The 21,417-nt window shown below is 43.9% G+C and overlaps 1 protein-coding gene across 2 annotated transcripts in view; it reads right to left on the reverse strand.

Moving 5' to 3' along the window:
* Nucleotides 1-21,417, reverse strand: part of SRGAP1 (SLIT-ROBO Rho GTPase activating protein 1) — a 147,362-nt gene that overhangs the window by 73,587 nt on the left and 52,358 nt on the right. The gene's annotated exons all lie outside the window — the stretch shown is intronic.

Genomic DNA, 21,417 nt, shown 5'->3' on the forward strand with positions numbered 1-21,417 from the left:
GAACACTTAGTCTAAAAACATCCCTGTGGTTCTTTTGAGAGACCAGTTCATCAGAACTCTGTCAGCTGCCCAGGCACGCTGTAATCCAATACTGTGGAGTAAACACAGGAGTAAACATTTTGCAACCATAATATAGGTATGTATTTTTAAAGCAGTTAAACTCTGTTTTAAAACAGCTGTAAACAGCTGTTAAAAATGCTGTTTTAACAACGAGGCCCTAACAATAGCACGATAATATGCCAGAAGAGATGTCCATGCAACTGTTGTGAACTTTTACTTCATTCCTAATGATGTAACCACGCTGTGGATAAGATGTTGGAAATCTTTGATGCCTCACTGGTTTGAAGCAGAAAAGCATTCTAAAAACCACTGCTAACATCACACAGAACTGCAAGCCAGTAGGGAGTAATAACATCACAAAAAATTACCTGATATAACTAGGAACTCGTGCATCCTTACTGATCTTAAACTAGGTATGAAGGCAGAAATACACTCTGCTGGGATTCCAATGTGTATATTAAAATAAGGTAGGATGTTAAGCCAATATATTTACTGGAGGAGGGAGACACTGCAGTGTTTTCTTCCAGATCTCCTTTGAGCTACCAGCTGCTGTGTTAATCATTAATGAGACCATCCATTTTTATAGTCTGGGAGGTGAACCAAAAAAATTCATGGTTTGGTTTTCATTTCATTTCAAATCAGTTCACTGGAAAAGGACCATGCCTCCAGCAAGGATGAGCCACTGTAATACAGCACTGTATCAATGACATTCGCGTACATGGAGGAGAAAACCACAGTGGAGCTGGAAGGTTACTAACACAAACAAAAACCCAAAACTGGGGTTTTTTTGGTGTCTGCTGCTTTTACAATTGCAATAATGGAAAATTCCTGCACATAGGAAACCAGTTGTACAGATCCACTGATCAGAATCAGTAATTAGCTGGAGTTCTGACTAAATCCAAACCAATGCACAGAGGACCTGCACTTTGGCCATCTCCCTTTCCCACTACAGATTTTCTACCAGTTACTTTAAAAGCAGAGCTCTGTATGGAGCAACTATTTCTGATTCTTTTGTAGGTCAGTGGATCTTGCTGCTATAATTCTTCCTTTTTAAGCGGGCTTTTACCATAGCAACAGGAAGGAGAAAGATTTTAGGAGCAGGAGTATATGAACTGAGATACAGGAAACAATGAACAAGGAACGACACATACAATATGAGAAACTGTGTTAGTTTTCTGACACTGTCTGGACTTCCAATGGACTGTAGTAGCTTTCCTCAAATTTATATATTAGAAAACAAAATTGGAGCACGATCTCTGAAAGCTGATGGTGGCTGGAGGTGTCTAAGCTCTGAATAAAGTGGTAAATTGGGGGTATAGAGGGACTGTGACCTTGTGAAGTTCCACAGTTTCTGGCTATTTGAATCTTGGCAAGGCAAGAGAACATGCTTGCTCCCAAAGGCTGAGCCTCTGAGAGCCTTCCTTCCGCTGGAGGAGATGCACATCCCACACATTCCAGATGACCAGTCTGCCCAGAAGGAAATTCAGCATAGCAGTTCTCCTTCCACTTTTTCTTGTCCTTCTGCCCCTCCACTTTTTAATTCTTCTTTTACTAATACCATGTGTAATGTCATACTGGCAGGCTGAAGAGATGGAAATGAGTAAGAAATCAGACCAGTAAATGTTGTGGTTTTCACTTTCTGGTAAGAGAAAGACGTGGATTGAAAAAAACCTTCCAAAACCAAACCCTAACAAAAGCCCCAGCACACAGAGGCATAACAGTCAGCCAGCCTGAGCGGCTGTGCATCACAAATTCACAACTGTCTGAGCTCTTTTAACTAACAGAGACTACCCATTACCTACTGCTATGCAGAAATGCACCAAGGCACACTATCTTCTTTAACCAATCCACATGTGCAGTTCCCCTAGGGCCACAAAGAGCATCATGGAAAATTGCTGCACTGTACTTGAAGAAATAAATATCTATTACACCAAGAAGATGCCAAGTTAAAAACTAGCAGACCCGAAACTCCATAGATACAGAGACAGGTGCAGCAGGCAACAGAAGGGTCCCTGTCTTTCTTTTGCTGGCACATTTAAATTCGAAGTTGAGCTGACACCAGCTGTAATGGACAATGACATTGCCCTATTCTGCTCTGTAGGGTGGCTGATGTCAAATGATTGTCAGGCTATTTTGTGCCAGGAACAGACATGTTTAAACCCGGGATGAATTAACACCTTCTCCTTCTCTGTAGAGCAGCCTTCAGTCATACTGGTTATCTGGCCAAGGGCTGGTTTAAGAGGAATCCCATCCATTTACACTGCAGCTTGAACAGACTGAATTCACGTCAAGTACAAACGCCCCCAACCTCATGCTTTGTCCAAGATTTGTACGCACGACCAAACCAAGGAAGCAGCTAATGTGACCATAATTAAATCAATAACCTCTGAGGTAAGTTTTATTTCTGAAGATTTTCATGTTAAAAATTATTTCGATTATGCCCTCATTGACACTAGCCTCTAGGATTACTGCTTTAAGTATAAAATTAGGTTTGTTTGTGGCAGCCTTTGATATATAACTCTGACCTTTCAACAAATCTTGATTTTCTCCTGACAAGAGGTTAAATCAGTGCATTATGAAAAACAAAGAGACAAGATTACAGCTGTTTTGAGAATTAAGTACGGAGTGGATGAAGCTGAACTACTGACATCACCCAAAAATAATCAGAAATAAACTCTCCAAGGTTACCTCTTTGCATACAGTACGGTATTACAAATACTGACTTGTATAGCACTGCAGTAATATGCCATATTACCCTGGAGAAGAATTGTGTAACCAGTTATAGGCCAGTGACCCACCTGATGTCACTCCTGGTGAGATATGATACGATGACGCTGGCCACACACCACCAAGGTACAAAACTCGTCACTTTTGCTTCTACATACCCCAAAGCATCAGGCTCCATCAAACATCTCAGAAAGCCACAGGACCTGACATCTGAAGATACACTCCTGACCTCTGAAGCTGGATACCTCCTAAATACACAGTATTAACCAAATGAACCCACTGCCAGACCACCACTTTGCCTGCAGACTGCTGCCTCGCCACAGTGCTCCCTAATGCAATGAGCACATCCCTGCCCTGTAACACTGCGGTGCTCCTGTCATGCCACACCAGGCTGTGCCTAATCCTCAGCCCCCAGAGACTTCCCAGGCCACCATCAACCCTTGTTACCAACTCTTGACCAAAGCAAGTCTAACGAACGCTGTGTAGCCTGCTGTGAGCTGCTTCCCACCCAAGTGACCCCAAGAGCTGTTGCAGCCTCCCACCCCATGGAATTGACTTCTGTGCTAGCAGAGCAGCCCCACTGTCGTTTGTGGTGTTTGCTGAAAGCTCTGGAAGGTGCCACAGAACTAGACACTTCTCCTCAGTCACCCCCTCAGCTGCACTGCAAGCCCCACACCTGCTGCCTCACCCTGCCTGGCGCTGAGCTATATTTAAGTCATGATTACAATGCACAAGCTATGCAGACACATTAATCCAGTAGTATTACTGGATAATAATGCAAACAGCCTCAGGGCTCCAACCTGCACATGATTACAAAAGCAAGTAGCTCATCAGAACCATCTGAGAGTACAACCAGGCTCTCACCAGGCGTAGTTATCCTTGCAGGTTTTACCTGCTCTGGTAACTTTAGACAAAGCTGTGTACCACCTCTCTTCACAAAAAAATTAAAATTTTACTTTTAAAAGACTCAGAAATGTCTCATCAAACACACTACAGACAATGCATGGTATCTTAGACTTTGTATTTCCAAACCATTACAACTTAGTTTTTACCCAGCAAGGCATCACCACACATATCCCTCATTCTCACATTTATGATATCCAGGCCATATTTCATAAGAAAAGATTCAGACATTAAATTTATCCTAAGTATCTTCTGGTGACCTACATGCACTTGTAATTAAGCAGATAGTGGAGCATTAATCACGTTGCAGTTCCTTCTTGAAGACACTTGAGTCTTACATGAGTCCTACACTGTGCCGCAGTTATGTGGCGTAAGAATGGCTCATGCCCGAGCCTGCTGTGAGAAGCTGGGGTGCTGTATCAAGGGACTGATCTTTTCAGTTTCATCCCAGCCTTGTCCTTTTCTGAGGACCTGCTTTTGGCCTCTCTGTCAAGATGGGCAGAGCTTCGGTCCAGCCGAACACAGCTTTGTTTCAGGAAAGCACTTAGCTGCAGCCCACCAAGGATGCTGCCAGCAAAGAAATGGCAGCAGGAATTACTGAGAGGGGCCTGGAGCTGCCCCTGTGCACACTTAGTAGTCCTTAATGCCAAGTCACCCCTAGGATCAATGCTCCCACACCTCCCAGGGATGTTAACTTGCCTCCCAATAGACAAGAAGATAAAGATGATGAGAGGTACCAGCTGTGTGGTGGGTGCTCTGGCCCAGCTGCTGATAGTACACAGCCTAAAGGTACTAGTGCTGGACAAGCTTTTACTTCTCAGAGCCATGGCTAGAAAGCTATTTAAGTGTTTCTGTGACAAATGGCAAGGGAAGCTCTGTGGTCGGCAGGGAGTCTGGCTCACACTCTCTTCCAGGTCCTCGCTGCCATTTTCCTGGACCACAAGCAGGAAATTCCACTTCAAAAGCCAGCTGATGAGTGATGCTGGGGTGAGGATCTCGCGGGCTGCTGCAGACATGCCTTTAAATAGATCATGAGCCTGTCCCACAACATTAACCTTCTGTGACAGACTAGTGGAAATCACTTCCCTGTGTTCAACATGCAAGTAAGAAGTGTGGCTGCATAGACAGCGATGCCCTGGAGCTTCTGATGGCAGGATTTTTGTGGACTTGCTTCTACCTCCCAGCCAATTTCACTGGGGACATTGAACATACAGCTATATGTGTTTTCCCACTTAAAGTGAGAGCTCTGCAATGCAGTCCCCAGCTCTAAACTTACTGTTTGGCTTTTTGTCATTTCCCAAAGAATTCATATAAGACTTGTTTACTTGGGGGGTTTTGGGGATGTGGTTGTGTGTGAGAATCACATCTGGTATCTGAAGGGCTGTACAAAGGGTCAGGAATCTGAAGCCCCTGTTGACATATGTCAACCCCTTTAAAAACTGTAAACATTGTTCATTCTAGCACTTGGGCATGCTTTAAGATAAAAACAGTCCTCATGCAGCCATTAGCAGGAAAGCCATTGCAGAAGCCTTTTGCAGGATGAAGACAAAAATTTACAGGTTGCTTCAGTTGTCCTGCTGAAACAAAGAGAGCAGAGGAAGAAGGAACTCTCTCCTTGCAGCTGAAAACTTCGCTCTACACAGTCAAGCAAACACACTTGTACTGACTGCAGCCGCAGTCTGAGCAACAACATGCTTCCAACAAGAACTGTGTAACTGGGGGTTCCCAGCAGATGGGATCCAAAAGGGGTGGCTGCATTAGGACACCTTTCAGTACCTCTTGAAATGGGAAGACATGTCTGAAAAAGCCAAGAAAACCTCAGAAGAAAACATAGCTGGAGAAGATTTTCTTCTTGTTGTTCTTGGACTAACGCCCTCCTGCTATTCACAGCCACAGCTGCTGGTCACTTGGCTGCCTACAGTCCGAGCCTGAATGGAAGGCAGCGTGCCAGCTCATGACTTGGCAGGACACTTCTTGCCACAGCGCTACTGCCAAGCGATCCTGGATTTAAGCAGGCAGTCTGCCGGCACCGCATTTTGAGTGCCACCGCTTCTGCGGCAACGGCTCCTTTGCACCCATAACTGAGCCCTGGCACTACGTCGTACCGAACCTTGAGCATGGCATATTCTGTCCTTCCATGTCTCAGAGGGGAGAGAACTTTTTTTTTTTTTTTTGCTCAACAGTAAAATCCCAGCTCATCCCAAAACACTGCTGACCAGAAGAGAAGACTGCAAAGTGCAAGATGTCTCCTCAACAGCCTGATGCAAAGGTCTTTCACCAGCCTGACGCAGCCCTCACCTCCTGCTGTGGGAGCAGATGCTCTTCTGCAGTCTGACTGCCCCACCTCCAGACAAGCAAATCAGCTCTGCAAACCACACCAGGCAAAACAGCACAGGATCTATGTCAATTAAGCCCCAAAACACATTTTAGAACAAACAAAGCAGAAACTGGCCCAACCATGGTGTTCCTGACAAAGGTCTGTAACTGGAGAGAGGAAAGAAAAGGAAAAAAAAAAAAGGGACAGACAAGGAGTCTGTGCACATCTTTGTCTGCTAAGCAGACAGGCCATCATGCAGTAGGCGTCTAAAAACCTATTTAGGCCATCTAGACTGTCAAGATCTATGTGACAGCTTATTCTGAAGCTTCTAAAGGGCTTTGACCATCCAGGTTTTTTTATGCTTGTTAAAGATACCATGAGCTTCTCCTGGCAGACTGAAATTTCAGGCACATGAGAAAATGAAAAGGAAACTCAGTATGGTCAAATCTTTCTCCTCACCAGTGAGGTATCTGCCAGTGGAGCAGAAAAATGACTCCTGGCTCTCCTCTGAATAATTCTTTGTAGCAATGTCTGGAATGCCAGATTGACATGAGCACTCTACAAGGAAAAAAAACCCCAAAACCCAAACCCGAAAACATACACCTTCCTGGCCACAGATTTCTACAAATCTATTATTTAATGTGGTTATTACAGACTGCTGTGATTGCTCTCATTGGCAGATGAAATGTATCCTTCCTTCTGGTTATTTCTGCTGTATAGAAAATTCTTTCTGTACAGAACACAGACTGTCTCTTATCTATTCAACAGAATTCACCCAGTACGTGTCCTGTGCTATATTCTTGTAACATACTTGCTCTTCTGTGTTTAGATTGTAAACTCTACATTTTAACTAGCCCCTAAGGAAATGTTATTTCAGCTACAGTACTGGGTAGATTGGAACAAAAGAACCCCTTCATTTCTACAGCAATAAAAGCAGTTTTAGCATCAACTGATGGTCAGGCTCACAACTCCCAGAAAATTCATGTCAGAAAAGATCAAGGCTTGTAAGCTGAATTCTGACCTCCTCAAAATAGAGATGTGTCACTAACTTTGCTCATGCTGGGATTATGGTCTTTACTTAAACTTACAAGAAGCTTATGCTCATCTGACAGACATACTGCTATCAAAGCAGGAAGTCTTCTTCCCTCTTACATCCAACTACACAACTCCTCCATGTCACCGCGTCTCAGTACCAGAACTTCTTACAGACAGGACAAACCCATAGAGGGAAAAGATGTGTTTCCTGTCAGTCACACTCCACAGGCATTGCCAGAGCAGGGAAGAGAACGGCTGGCGTAGCTCACACCACTCATGTCCATTCCATCACAGATCAGCCTCAATCTGTCTTGAAACCTTCCCAAAAGTTGGTAGCTATAGTGAAGCTCACTTCCCAGCAGCAGTTTATGCTGGTGAGTGAAATACTACATTCTTAGCAGGCTTGGCAGGAGCGTGCAGAAACGCTTTGAAGCGGCTGCCCGTTTTCCACTGATAGCATCGTGTGGGTGGGCAGGGTGGAAGCGGCCAGGCTGGGGAGCTGGGGAGCAGCAGCGCTTGGCACACACATGCCAGAGCCACAAGACCAGGACTGCTAGAGAAACTCAGCCTTATGAACTGGAGCGTCTTTAGGGACCAGCAGAAAAGCTGTGCTGAAGTGAAAACAGCACTGTTGGACAGGTAGGGTGGTTCTACTGCTCCTGAAATGCTGTATCTGTTCTGCAGATCAAATGAAACTACAAGGTATCATTTTTCTTGGTGATGGCCAGTTCTCTTGCTCTTCATAGACAAACTGCTGCCAGGTTTTATCTTTCTGTCTGTATAACTTTTACCTTTTTTGTGCTTTTATTTAATGTCACCTGAAGGTTTCAAAGAAAATCTTATTTTTTGTAGAAACTCTCTACCTGTGAATTCACTACTTCAATGAAAGAATAATAATATTTGCTTTTAAAAATAGCAAATATTATTAATATAATAATAAAATAATTTCTCCTTAGTTTGTGTTTTGTTACTTTCTTTTAAAACCAGAACAGACTCCAGGACATAGTTACAAAATAGTTGCTGTTTATAGAGCTCCTACCCACACAATGAAATAACCACCACCCAGACTCTGTCAATGGAAAGTGACCATGGGAGTGCAAAGACATCAAGAAATGTATCTAAACACGCATTCTCCAGCAAAGTCCAACAGCAATTAAACTTCGAGGCCCACTGCCCATCTCCCTGAGTATCTTTGGGCCCACAGCCCCATGCTTTTTAGCTGCTAGGTGTGGTAGCCAACTGGCCATAGAGTCTCTCTTAGGACGTGGTGTGGCCTGCTGCCCTCCAAAGGGCTCCTCTGAGATGAGTGACGTTCCCGTCAGACTACAGCAACAAATGGAGAAGAAAAGGAGCAGCAGCTTTTAGTCTTAAAGGTGACAGCAAAATGTAAAAGCAATGGTGGATGTATGCAGGTTTACAGACCCTGAGATCACAATCATTGACTTTGTACTAAAATGCAGGCAAGGTCGTTAAATGAACCCATTCTGGCTATGGTGGACTTCTGGGTAACATTTTGTTTCCCATGTCCAACCGTATTTGGTCACTGCTGTATCTGTTTTCACCATTTCCCCATTAAGCATCAGCAGCAAGGAGTAAATTGTCAGGCAGATAGAAGCTGCAGTAGTCCTTTCCAGTCCCAGATTAATTTGCACTTTGGAGATGGTGTTCTGAGCATGCAGGGGCTGCTGAAGCACTGGGGAACCTCGTGTCCTGCCTGACACTACTTAATTATCTCAATGTGGCAGATTTAGGTTCACTTTTTTTCACTCCTTTCTAGCACTCAGAAATTATTGTAGTGTTTTTATTAACTCATGACTCCTCTAAGTAAATTTAGATGGGGCTAAACCACAACCATAAATAATACTGAAAACTGACTTCAGACTTCCGTAAGCGCTATGATTTTTGGAACAACATCCCAGTGCTGGTTAGAAAATAAGATCTGTTGAGAAAGCAAGTTCCCAGTTACTCTGGAAATAATTCAAGACAACTGCAGTCCTTCAGCATCCTATTTTAGATGCTCTTTCTGCTCCCTGTTTCCCCAAACTCCAAGAATTTATTTTCTTGAAAGATGTAACACGACAATTCAAAGAACATTTCGTATCGTTCTGCCCTAGCTGAGATTAAGTAGAAACAAGAAGTCAACTGCTAGGTGCTGCACCAGTTACTTCACCAAGCAGTGTATGTATGTCCTCGCTGTTGAGCCTGTGCAGTAAGCACAAGATACTTGGTAGCTGCAACACCTTCTTTCTAAAGTTTCTTCAAAGTGTAGATCATGCTACAAAGGCAAGTATGCAAGAAGAGAACAATGAGTTTGTCACCATCCAAACAGTAATGAAAACCTAACCACCCTAATCAGCTACATTACTAGGTGAAGCCACATCAGGTTCCTGTCCCGGGTGCCACAAGGCTGAGGATGGAGCTGACTGGGCAGTGCAGCAGTGTCTGCTCTGTGACAGGCACTGCATCACACATCGCTGACGCCTGCCTGCAATGACCCCAGGCTTGATACTGGCACACATCCCTTACACATCCTTCTCCAGAGAAGCAGAAACCTCCCTACCACTCAGTCGTGAACAGCATTTCATCCTGTTACCGCTCTGCCACCAATAGACCCCTTCCTTCTTAATACCTCAGGTGGACAGCTGACAAGTAAAAACGTCTGAAGGCTTCTTCTAGAAATTAAATGTTGAGAGATGTGTCTTTTCTTGACAAAAAATAAATTATTCTGAGCCTCCGGCAGGTGCCATAGCTGTTAAGATGAGAGCTATGCTGGTAGCAGAGCTGGGTGGGAACTCCTGAGCAGTAGGATGAGCAGGAAACCCATGGAATCTGCACATCAATCAGATACAGCCTCTCATGCACATTGATGACTATCACTGCAATAAGACTCAGGAATTAATAACTAGGGATAATGCCCTCCCTACATCCTGTGAAAATGATTCTCCATGCATGGCACATCTTTAAGAGGTCAGTAAAACATTTTTAGTATGACACCGACCCTACTGCATGCCATAAATAAGAGCATGCATTTGACCCAGCTATGACTTTCAGTGACAGCTTTTTAAGTCTCAGGGTGAAGTCACGGTCCAGTTAAGGACAAAAAGGAAACCACAGTTTGTGCTCTGTCTGCCAAGATTTCACCTATATCCCCCTTCAGCCCAACCTGCCACATGCAGCAAAATACTTTCACCATTGCTCATTTGTCTTACACATCTAACTCCTAGGAAATGCAAATTTAACATATTGAGCACCCAGTGTAACATATTGAGCACACCAAAGGTTTTCTTCTAAAACAGTATCTGCATTTTTTTGCTGTGACAGATCCATGACGCTCCTCTTCTTCACTGAGACAAACAGATATGCCACTGTGATGCCTTTGATGTCAGTTTTAAATTTTTCTGTGCAAAACACATGTTAATAACTCTCTTGTCTACTGTAGTCATCCAGGTGGGACAAAGACGCAGTCTCGGGTAACACACCAGAGCTTCCCAGTCTGGTTAAGCTGGTGGCTCACTTCCAGGCACAGCTCTGGCCCCTACCCACCAGCACCCTCCTCACCAGCACCTGCTGTGCAGGGCTCAGAGGACAGCGTGGTCTGGGGCCTGTCCACATCATGGCACTGGTGAGGCGTCCCGGTGGCAGTGGGGGGCCTGGAGCTCCCCCAACACCCACTCAGCGCTGCATGAAGGGTAATGTCTATCACCCAGTAGATCTTTGAGTTAATCACACCTCCACTCTTCATGCTCCTTGCACAGATTCATCTGCACAAATGCAAGCCTTGCTGGGAACGTGTCTGTCAGACCAGATGCACCTCGGCCTGCATCGTTTTCCAGTGGAGATGTGAGGTGAGTCTGCGAAAGGCAAAGCTCACTGTGCGATTACTGGTCCTCTGTGCACGACTATATTACCCAAAAATACATCTCAGTGTCTTGTCTCAATCTCACATAGCAAGAACTACTGAATTTGACTCAATAGATGATTTAAGAAACATGACAACATTGCATTCTAGGAATGAAAAACCCCACCACTTTTGTATGCTAAATGTTGAGCAGATAAAGTTAGTATTTTTACTAATTTAACAAAACCATAAGCCTTAGCATAATGGAAGAACAACTTCTGTCTGTGGGAATCCTAAAAAACGTAAAATAATCACCATCTTGGTTGATTATAACTATCAAACTACTAGTAATAACAACCAGGTATTTTTATATGTCACTGAATAAATAGATAAAAATTCTGCCAAGCCTCAAATACATTTGTCTATGTACTGCTCTGATTTGGTAAAATATATAATTTCTAAGTGAGAAAATAAAATGTCTGCCTCAAAGGAAAGTTTTCTGACAAGTTTGAACCCAATTACTCAGAGGCCCAAATTCTACTAAGAGCAGCAGGGGAAAAAAACAGATTCATCAGTGTCACAGAGCAGATTTTTTTTCCATCTTCCTGCTACAGGGAAGTATAAATTGGATTGTGGACAACATTTAATTAAATTTAGTTTCAGGTGTTACAGTAGGAAAAGAAAGTTGTCCCCAAACTCTGTTAGTGAGTGAACTTTGGGCTAAAATAATTTACATTTTTCCAGCTCCCCTTGAAATGATCTTCAGTCTGTTAGAAATTAAAAAATCTCCCAGGCCCTTTCTGGGGCTCACCTGAAATTGAACCTGAGGCACTAAATTTTGGTATGTATAAAGTGCCAGCCCTGAGAAGCACATCAGCAGCCAAAGGAGCTGGATGGCAAAGTGGTAACCTGCAGAAATAGTTATTATTCTGGTAAAAAATATAGTAGTTTGGCAATTTACAGGAAGTTGTGCACAACTTAGTGAAGAAATCAGAGAAATCTCTGTTCTGTAAGGAGCCCATCCTCCAGACACAAGCAAAGAACCCAGGGAAACCTCTGGAAAGAACAAATGCAGTAAACGTGGATACCAACTGGGGAAGAAAAGCAAGGGTACTCAGAAGGACAAACCAGACAAGCCAGCAAGTGATACAAGTCCCATTGACTTCTGACAATTTGCCAAAGGAGGTTTTATTCTCAGTTAAAGATGACAAGAACACTCTAAATACTCCCAATATGGTTTTACAACAGTGCTAAACTTCCAAATGTTTACCTCAGGCCTGTTCTTTTTTGCTGGGGGGAAAAAAAAAAGATGAGTTAGAGTCAGTCAGGAGTATTGGGAAAAGAGCTGAAATTAAAGGATAAACTCAGGAGGAAAATGCCATGAGGCGTGGACAGTACATACTCAGCAGGTCTGGATGAACCCAGGGGTGCAGTGGCCAAACCACTGACAAGAATGTATCCCCCCCTCCCTGAAAGAGGCTGCTGTGACCAAAGGGCTGAGAGCATCTCCTGGATAGGAATGGGGTGCAGGGAGAGATGCCAGCCTGTTCTAAGCAAGTGAATCACTACTTCTGCATCAAGTAAGTTACTGAGGCTCTCATCAGAAATACTTTTAAAACAAAAATAGATAGGGAGATACAGATAAACCAGAGCAGCTCCTGGGAAAGAAAACTATACAGTGGCAAGCTATTAGAGTTACTCAAGCTTATCAACAGATAGTGGATAACTGAAACCCATCTGACCTTCAGTTTCAAGTTACCTACAGTGCTTAGCCTCAAATTATTCTATTCTCCTTCCATTTAATTTAAAGGGCACAAGCTCCAAAGATAACAGGGTTAAGAAGGATTTCACCTTTCCAATTTCCACAAAACCTGCATTTTGGCTGCAGCTTCCTTGACAACACCTAGTCTGTCAAAGTACAGAGTATTTACTGAAGTATCCAGTCCTCTCTACCTGGATATACATTTTCACGCTAGTGTTAATCTACTGCTTTACCTCTTTGGCACCCTCATAGTTTGTCAGAATCCAGAATCCAGCCACTTAAAAATCCCCCCCAAAATGAACAATGCATTTGAAAGAAATTCAAGTCACCCTTGTTGAGTCCATAGAAGGAACACAAACACCTGACAAGTCTAAATCCATAGATTAGTCATATCCGAACCATGCATATCCAGAAGACCTTCTCTGCAGTCTCTCTAACCACCCTCTCACAATTCCTTGTATTCTCTTCAGGATAGTCATCTACAATACAGCTTCTACTTCCAACTTACTGTATGCCTGTGCAGTGCTGAACAAAGTGCCAAGCTCAGCTATGACTGTAAGCACAACACACATCAGTGGTGAAGCCATGGAGGTCTTTACTTGATTCACCACTATACAAGTGGCATGACCTGTTTGTGAGCATGTACACAAATACCATTCAGAAAGGTGCAAGACTATTACTGCAAATTTTCTTCAACCTTTGCACAGGGCTGGAAACTGTATGATCCTGGTGTTTCCCACTGTATTGCTAAACACCACCGTACTACAAATAGCAAGGTCCAAATGTCTGAAGTCCAAAGGCAAGTTATAAATGCTAAAGTGAGTAGGCTCATAAATAAAGTTTGGAAATATATTTTTGTTTCTTTACACAGACTTTCAGGTTATGAGAAACACGAGTAAAATGGCCAGGAGATGCTGAGAAGAGCTTTGAATATAACTTGCTTTTATTTACTTCAAAGGAACAAACTGCTGATAGAAGGGGAAAAACCCCAAGAACTTTTAATCTAGAATGCAGAGCAAAACCAGTAAATGCTCAGATAGTATTTAAGCATCCTGCAAGTCAAGCCTTTCTGATATGCTATTTCAGGTACTAGCTCTTTCCTTTTCTGTAAAACCCATTTTCATCCCAAATGAACATTGATATTGACCCATTTTGAGATAAAAATGAACTTTATGCACAAAGACAGGGTGGTCAGAAAACTCAACAGAACCGTCACACCCAGATCCTGCCGCAGATGAGCCCAGCTAGTATCACCAGGACCATCTTCTCCCTCCAAACAACAGGAAGTTTGCTTAGAGAAGAAACAACCCTGCCAAAAACTGTGTCAATCACCCTGAAACTGCTTTCAAATATAACTGAAATCTACTGAGAAGTTACAACACTTTTTGGGGGGGGTTGGTTTTTTTTTTTAATCCTAGAGCAGATTTATATAATTACTTGAGAGACAGGAGCTGGCAAAGGCCTCCCTTGGTCTGGGAGATCATTGCACATGGCACCCATCCAGGCTGCTGAGCTCAGGCTCCTCCCCTGCAACACCAAGATGAGCGAGTTTTTCCCACTTTCCACATAGAGTCCTCTAACTACACAAGTATATGGCACTCTTGAAGGAGAGATTTCAGTGAGAAAAGCCAGTAGCTCAAATAGAGAAAGCTGTTTGTAAGCCAGCTTGCTAGGAAAAAAGTTTTCCAGCAGACCTACAAGCAGTTCACACTCAAGCCAAACAAGCTGCTGGAGCTCCTCAGAGTGGGCGGAAAAGCCACCCAGAATTAGGGTAGTCTCTGGCTGAAGCAGTGTGAGGAGACGACCACTGGAGACCTCTCTCATGTCCTTTGAGTGAGAAACACATCTGCAAATATTTAGCTCTTCTGAATAATTATTTGTTTCTTGAATCATCATTAAGTCTGTCCGCTCAGCCTGACCTGCCTCCGTCCATCGGGTGTCTTGCTGGGAACGCTGAGCTGGACAGCCTGCCTGCACCGGGCTCGCTCCTGCTGACAGTACCATTGCCTGAGCTGCACAGCCACCAGGTTTGTGGGAGAAAAGGAAAGACTCCTTCAAGGCCTATCTCAACCCATGAGGCTGCATGGACAGTGTCAGCAGAGGTGATGTAAAAAAACCACCAAAATCTAAACAAATCATGAAATCCCTTAGGCATTGGGGTTGGACTTGATGATCTATGGAGGTCCCTTCCAACCCCTACAATTCTGTGGTTCTGTGATTCTTGTTCAACAAAGAACAAAAAATATGTTCCAGTTCTTAAAGCGCTTAATGATTTTAATTAAAACTTCCTTCCTCTGCAAAGTTTCAGTCTTTTGATTTATTAAAAGCTTGTAACAAAGATGCAAATGAAAAATCCAAACCATTCCCATTTCCTGCAGGAGGGAAATTCTGATTATTTTTTAAAAAATAGGCTATTCGGTATGATTTAGATAGAAATGCTAAAATTTAAATCTCCAAGTAAAAAGACCTAAACAACTGCTGCCAAAGGATTTAAGGGAAGAAAGAAAAGCCTTCCATGACATAATGGTGGATCCAAGAGAAGCAGCAACCTTGCAGAGGCTGCATCTGGCAAGGGGATACCTGATGAACCTGTCAGCATTCTCACAAGTCCCACACCTTTCCCAATTTGCACCTTCAGATCTACGCATTTGTTCACTGAAATATATTAGGTAAAAGTGCCATCCTTGTGCCATCACTCGGCACATACTCTGTCAGCTCAGCGCTGTGGCTCGTCTCAGACGCTGGGTCTCATTAGAAACCTGCACTCGTTCACATTTTAGTTATGCAAGAGAACACCCTGTCTGGCTGGCCGCTGCTCCTGTAATGCCAAATCCATCTGCCTCTGCCGTGGGCTGGCTTCACCACCACCCACGTCCTTCCCCCGAGCTCCTCTGTGCACGGGTTACTTCAGCATGGTGCTCCCAAGCAAATGAATCCAAAGTTACCTCGGTATCAGTTTCAGGTCTCCTTTCTGAAATGGGTTTTTTTAGATGCCTTCCCTGTGTCACTCCTGTCCTAGACGGATGTCACACCTTCTGCCATCAGTCAAGAGCCCCTGCTGATGCTCTCTGAATGCAGGGAGGGAGGGATAGCAAGAACTTTAAGTGCCTGGGGGCAAAAGGAAATCCTTTAATTGTCTTCTTACATAGGCACTAGACAGAGATGTAAAACACACTGATTTCCAGGATGCTCCTCTCTATTTACCAAGATGTTTTACTTAGCAAGCATATGCTCCCTCTGTATTCCCCATATGTTTTGAGGTATTTTAAAAATAAATTTGGAGGAGCAGAATAATTTGCTCCATTGCAGGCAGCTTATATGAGAAACATTTGGAAGAGCAAAAGAGAGAAACAAAAAAATCCGTTTGATCAGAAGATTTTTAATCTTTCCATTCAGAAACTCTCCTGAAAAAACACAAAACAAGCTTCTGCAACATTTAAGGACATTCCTTTTTAAAGCCTGTGGACATAAACATCTTAATATGGCTGAGCCACTTAAGATAAAATATAGTAAAGGTCAGGTCAGCTCAGAGAGCTGCATCTTCCCTGTGTAACAAGACAGAATATTGCACCTCTTCAATACGAGACATCTTTTGTTAAGATCTGGTCAAGGAAACCATTTACAGCTCCCAACAGCAGCTGTATTGCCCAAATGAATGGATGCCCAGTTATCCTTATTCTTGTGTGGTACATAATGGTGACCTTTCTATCACCCATGTCCATCTAAATTCCAAACCACTGTTTGACAAATGATGCTCATAGAGAAACAATGTGTTTTTCCTGCAGCATTTAGTATCCCATGCCAGAACCCACCAGGCAAGACAGGAGCTGCCTGGCTGAGGGTGACCATGGGACAAACACAACACCTGGGAAACAGGGATTTTCTTCTCAGCTTTCACTAAGTTCTCTTGTGAACTAAGGAGGAGGTAGGTGTTTTACCTTCTTCTGTGACTGAACTCAGTGGTCCTGCAACTTACTAAACCTTTTCAATAATTTTTTGCACCCTTGATTTTTAAGTCCTTAAAAAAAGAAAAGAGAAAGAAGTGTGTTGTTTGGTGTTTTTATTTTAATAAAGGGAAGGCCATTTCAGTACAAACTTGGATTGCTACAAAGCACCTAAAGCAGGCAACCACCTACTTTCATGCTGTGTTTTTGTTTTTGAAAAAGCACTTTTAAATGAAGGAGTATTATCTCAAGATGAAGCTGTCTAGGAGCGGTCACTGTGAATAAAAGCAATTTCATTTTGACAGGACTGTATTTGATCATGCATTTTCTACCATGGGCCACTTATCACTCCCTAAAATCTAGCTGACCTCAGGCAACAGCAGGGAGACAAACCCAAGCTCTCACATTCAGACAAAGCGACGGAGTGGGAGGATGAGTCTGCTTCTATGTTCTGAAAGCAAGACCTAAGCGATTCTTTGAGGAAAAAGGAAATCCAGCAGAACAAAACCCCAGCAGCCACCTTATGTACCACAGGCACTATCAAAAGCAGAACTGTTAGTAACATTATAGCAAATTTATTGTGAGATGGGGAAACCCTATTGCCTACCTTTGCACTTCTTAAACGACCATCTCCATCTGACTTTCCCCACTGCACACTGCAGAGGCGCAGCTTAAGCTGACCTAAGCTGGATCTACAGCAGCGCATCTGTGCTAACATGTGTTATGCCTGCTCAGGGTGTTGATCTTGCTAAAAATTAACAAGGTAAATGAGATTATCCTTCATATCAGCTCCCATTGCAACCACACCGCTGCCAGTGTGAGATAAAGGAGAAGGCAAGAACATATAGTTAAGGAGGCTATTGCAGACCAGACTGATCAAGGAACCTATGTGCAGATCTCTGAGGAAATATATGGCCCCACGTTCCCTCCTTTCCCTGGTCTCTCATCCCACCTCTTTCCTTCTAGTTCCTCCAGAGATAAGATGTATGTGGCCACATGATCTGGCAGACCAAAGCCTGAATCCCTGCAGGGGAAAAAAAAGAGGGTGAGGGACATGAGACTAACGTTTGTTTCCCATCCACACCAGTTCCCCTTGCAATAGGGCTGCATTCGTACTCTGGCCTAGGAGTCTTTCACCCTGCTTCTTTTTCAGCCACTGATTCACAACAGCAGCCAAGTACCACGTGATCTGGTCTGCTCTCTGGGAGAGCTGCTCCACTGTCAATTGCTGACAGAGGGAAAGCAGAGAAACATCCCCTTTCCAAAAAGATTCGATAACTATAAGCCACTGGTCTCCATATAATCTGCTCTTGCATGGGCTAACAGATCTGTAGCAGCTGAAATGTCAAGCGTCAGGCTGCCAGGCTGTGAGTCTGGGAGAGGCAGAAAGTACAACTGCTCACATGTGTGGTGGCACAGGGATAAAAAAAATCACCTAAATTATTCAGATGTGCAGTCAGATGTGTCAGAAAAAACGGGTCGAGAAAAGCCCTCCCTGCCCTGCGTGATACACTGTCAGCTGATGGCGTGCTTCACTGCCTCCTGCAGTGCCTGGCACAGGCCCTGTCTTATCTGTCAGCTGTGCACCAGGTACCCTGGTGAAGTACTTGCAAGGATACATTTCCTCAAAAGTGATGCTTTGATGCCTCAGCAAGAGTAATGGCACTAATACCAAGGGCTCACTGTCTTCCTGTCCAAAATCCTACAGCACGGGGGCGATTTCTATTGCTGTCAGCCATAAAGTACAATGGATATTGTCAAGCACTTGAGTAAAAATGCATGTGTAAAGCATTAACAAGAAGGATGATACAGCTTCCTCCTTGATAAATGATTCTCTTGCCTAAAGCCTGCAGCAGACATAGCCACATATTTCACCTCATTTCTGGTGGAAGAATTTACTTTTGGCTTTGCGGATCAGGCTGTCGTTTAACACCTCACTGCCAGGTTTGGAGTGGTACAGAGCAGCAATCCACAGGATGCTGTGCCTCAGGAGGGCAAGCACCTGAGTTGGGTATCTAACACAGGTATAGTGGTAACCAATTATTCCTCATTTAGACAGCTATGAAAGGAGTCCTCTTGAAGGGAATTCGGAGCAGACACAATGCCCACCGTGAAGACCCGCCTCCACCACCTTTGTGCATGCTGCCAGTCCTGAGAGTCCTGGACACCTGTGATGGGGTCAACCAGTGCTGGGAGTACATGGGAATATGAAGCAGTTGAATCATGGAGGAAGCTGGAGAGGAAACAGTCTGTCATATAATTGCTTCTTCATGTGTGCATTAAGGCTGAAGCATAGAGATGTCAGGATGTTACTCACTTGTAAGGAAAAGGAAATACCTTATCCTGTAGGACTGGTTATTTTTATTGGGAAGGGAAAAAAGACTCCTGTAACAGGTGTCTGCTCTCTAAAATGGCCTGTCCCAGGGAGGTAGGACATCGATCTATGGCACTGCTCAGGACTTCTCCATTTTTTGAGGGGTTGGATACATCATTAGCCTCTACATCAATGCCTGAAAGGGACAGATTTACCAAGCAGGAGCTTGGCCAGGTCACCAGCTGGCTAATGCACATATGCTAGACAGGGACACACGCTGCTCTTTTCTGAAAGAGTAGAAACATGCCTCCTCGCTGTGCACCACAGCAGACTGACTTGAGTCAACCTCTCCTGCACCAGTGGGATGCCTTTTGTAACTACTGCAGCACTTCCTGTATTGCTACTGATCTTTCCAACTCATGTTTTTCTGTTAGTAAGATAGGATGCAATATATTTGATGTCCCAAGGCAACTGCTGACGTAAGAGCTCTGGGGAAGATGAAATCCAGTGTGTATTATGGATCAGAAGCACTTATCAAGGACCTCGAAGTCCAGATGTTGGAAAGCTAACACAAAAGAAGTTATGAATGCCTACAAACACATTAGTCAGGAACGAGTGTAGTTACGGCAATTAAACACGGAACAAACCCAAAAATCTTTTGTTCAAAGGGACATAAAACTATAAAGCAAATATATCAGAAAGGAAATGTTATGGCAAAAAAAACCCCAAAAACCAAACATTCACAAGAACAAAACAAGGATTTGTCTCAGGAGGAAGGAATTATAATTATTATAAATGTCACATCAAATGCAACGGATAACTTCCACAAACAAAGGCATTTGAAGGAATTCTACAAGGAACTGAATCCTGTGTTAATACTTTCCAGGTGTAAGATGATAGCTAGAAAAACCATGGTAATGACAAGCCCATAACTATGGCAGAATGAGAAGCTCTAATGGGACAATAATCTTCCCAGAATTGCCTCTCCACAGAGCTCAGCTGGCCTGGCTTGATTTCCTTTACCATTTTCTATCTTAAAGGCATACCACAAATTTAAACTCAGACACTTTCCAGGCCATCACAAGGAGTCACTCAGGCAAAGATCTGTGGGTTCATGGGGTTTTGTTGGGTACTTTTTCTGCTGACATGTTAAAAACATCCTCTCCAACAAAAAATGTAAAAGCTCCGGGGGAATCAATGCTATCGGAGAAAGGAGGAAAACTAGGTGCAAAATGCACAGGGATCAAATCCAAGAAATATGAACAGCATTTCCCCCTCTAACCTTCTGAGCTACATGTTTCCCTCAAGGATTCTCCATGTCTTTTTCAGGGTGTCTGCCATGACCATGTCTGCTGATCCTCAAAGCAGAGCGTTTCACGGCACCCCATCTCAGAGCAGCTAATTTTCAGCCCTTTATGCCTCCTTTCTCCTCATTTTTTCTTATTCTGCTTTCTCAGGCTACAGGGGATGGAGAGAGTGTGTGAGAGGGCTTATACATCTCTTCCTGCCCACTTGCCTGCTACCAGGGAGTAAAGAAGAGATGATAGGGTCTCTTTCCTCTTGCTGCCATCATACGCTGAGGAGGAAAGGGTGGTTTTGCCACTCCATATGCACTGCAGTAGGGGAGGAAAGGTGTTGAGATGATCAGAGCATTTTCTTTCCTTCTTCTGACCTTTGTGAAATCAAGCACAAACGACCTACAAGCTAGAGATTATCATACATCTCATTGTCAGAGTTCACAATCAGTTCTCCTTCCTCCACTGCTCCCCCAATCACCACGCTGTTCTCGTCTCCTGGAGTTAACACGAACCTCCAAGCTACAGGTGCTCATCTGTCATGACTCACAGAGGCAGCCCTTATTAAAACAACACACAATTAATAGCACAGTGAGCTTCCACACTGCCTCACCAAAGCACTGTACAGAGCCAGGCAGCTCTTGGTATGACAGTGTGGTGCCTGGGGAGCTCGGGCAGGCATGGGCAGGAGGCCTTGCCTGAGGTTCCACTGGATGAAACAGGGGCACAGCACTGAAGAGAAAGCAGAGCAGCAGGACAAGGAGCTGTGAGGGCAGGTTCAGGACGCCAAACCCACCTCCTCCTGCCAGCTATAGACTTGATCCCATATCACACTGCAGACACAATGCCTGGCATTGATGGTAAAGGAAATCCATGAGGAGTGAACAATTTGGGTACAGAGGGAATACAAGGCACATTTACTTGCGTACCAGTACTGCTGAAATAGCTCGTTTGAAAGCTCTGCTGTAGGTTTGCATACTAATCACTTCCTCCTGCTTCCTAAGGAAAACATTTTGTTCTAGGTGTCAAGAAACCCATTTCTACAACTCAAATATGCAGACATCTGTAGGATGAAGAGAGGAAATTGTGTGCAATGCTGCCTTCAGCGTGCAAAGCAAACATCTGCGCAGTCACAAGCAGTTAATTGTCCAAGTTCAAAAGCAGGAGAGCCCTACAGCTGTCTACATCTACTTCCAGCAGCTGAGGCTACAAGAGGAAATAA

Source organism: Gallinula chloropus (genome assembly GCF_964237585.1).
Source record: "Gallinula chloropus genome assembly, chromosome: 1".
Classification (NCBI taxonomy): Eukaryota; Metazoa; Chordata; class Aves; order Gruiformes; family Rallidae; genus Gallinula; species Gallinula chloropus.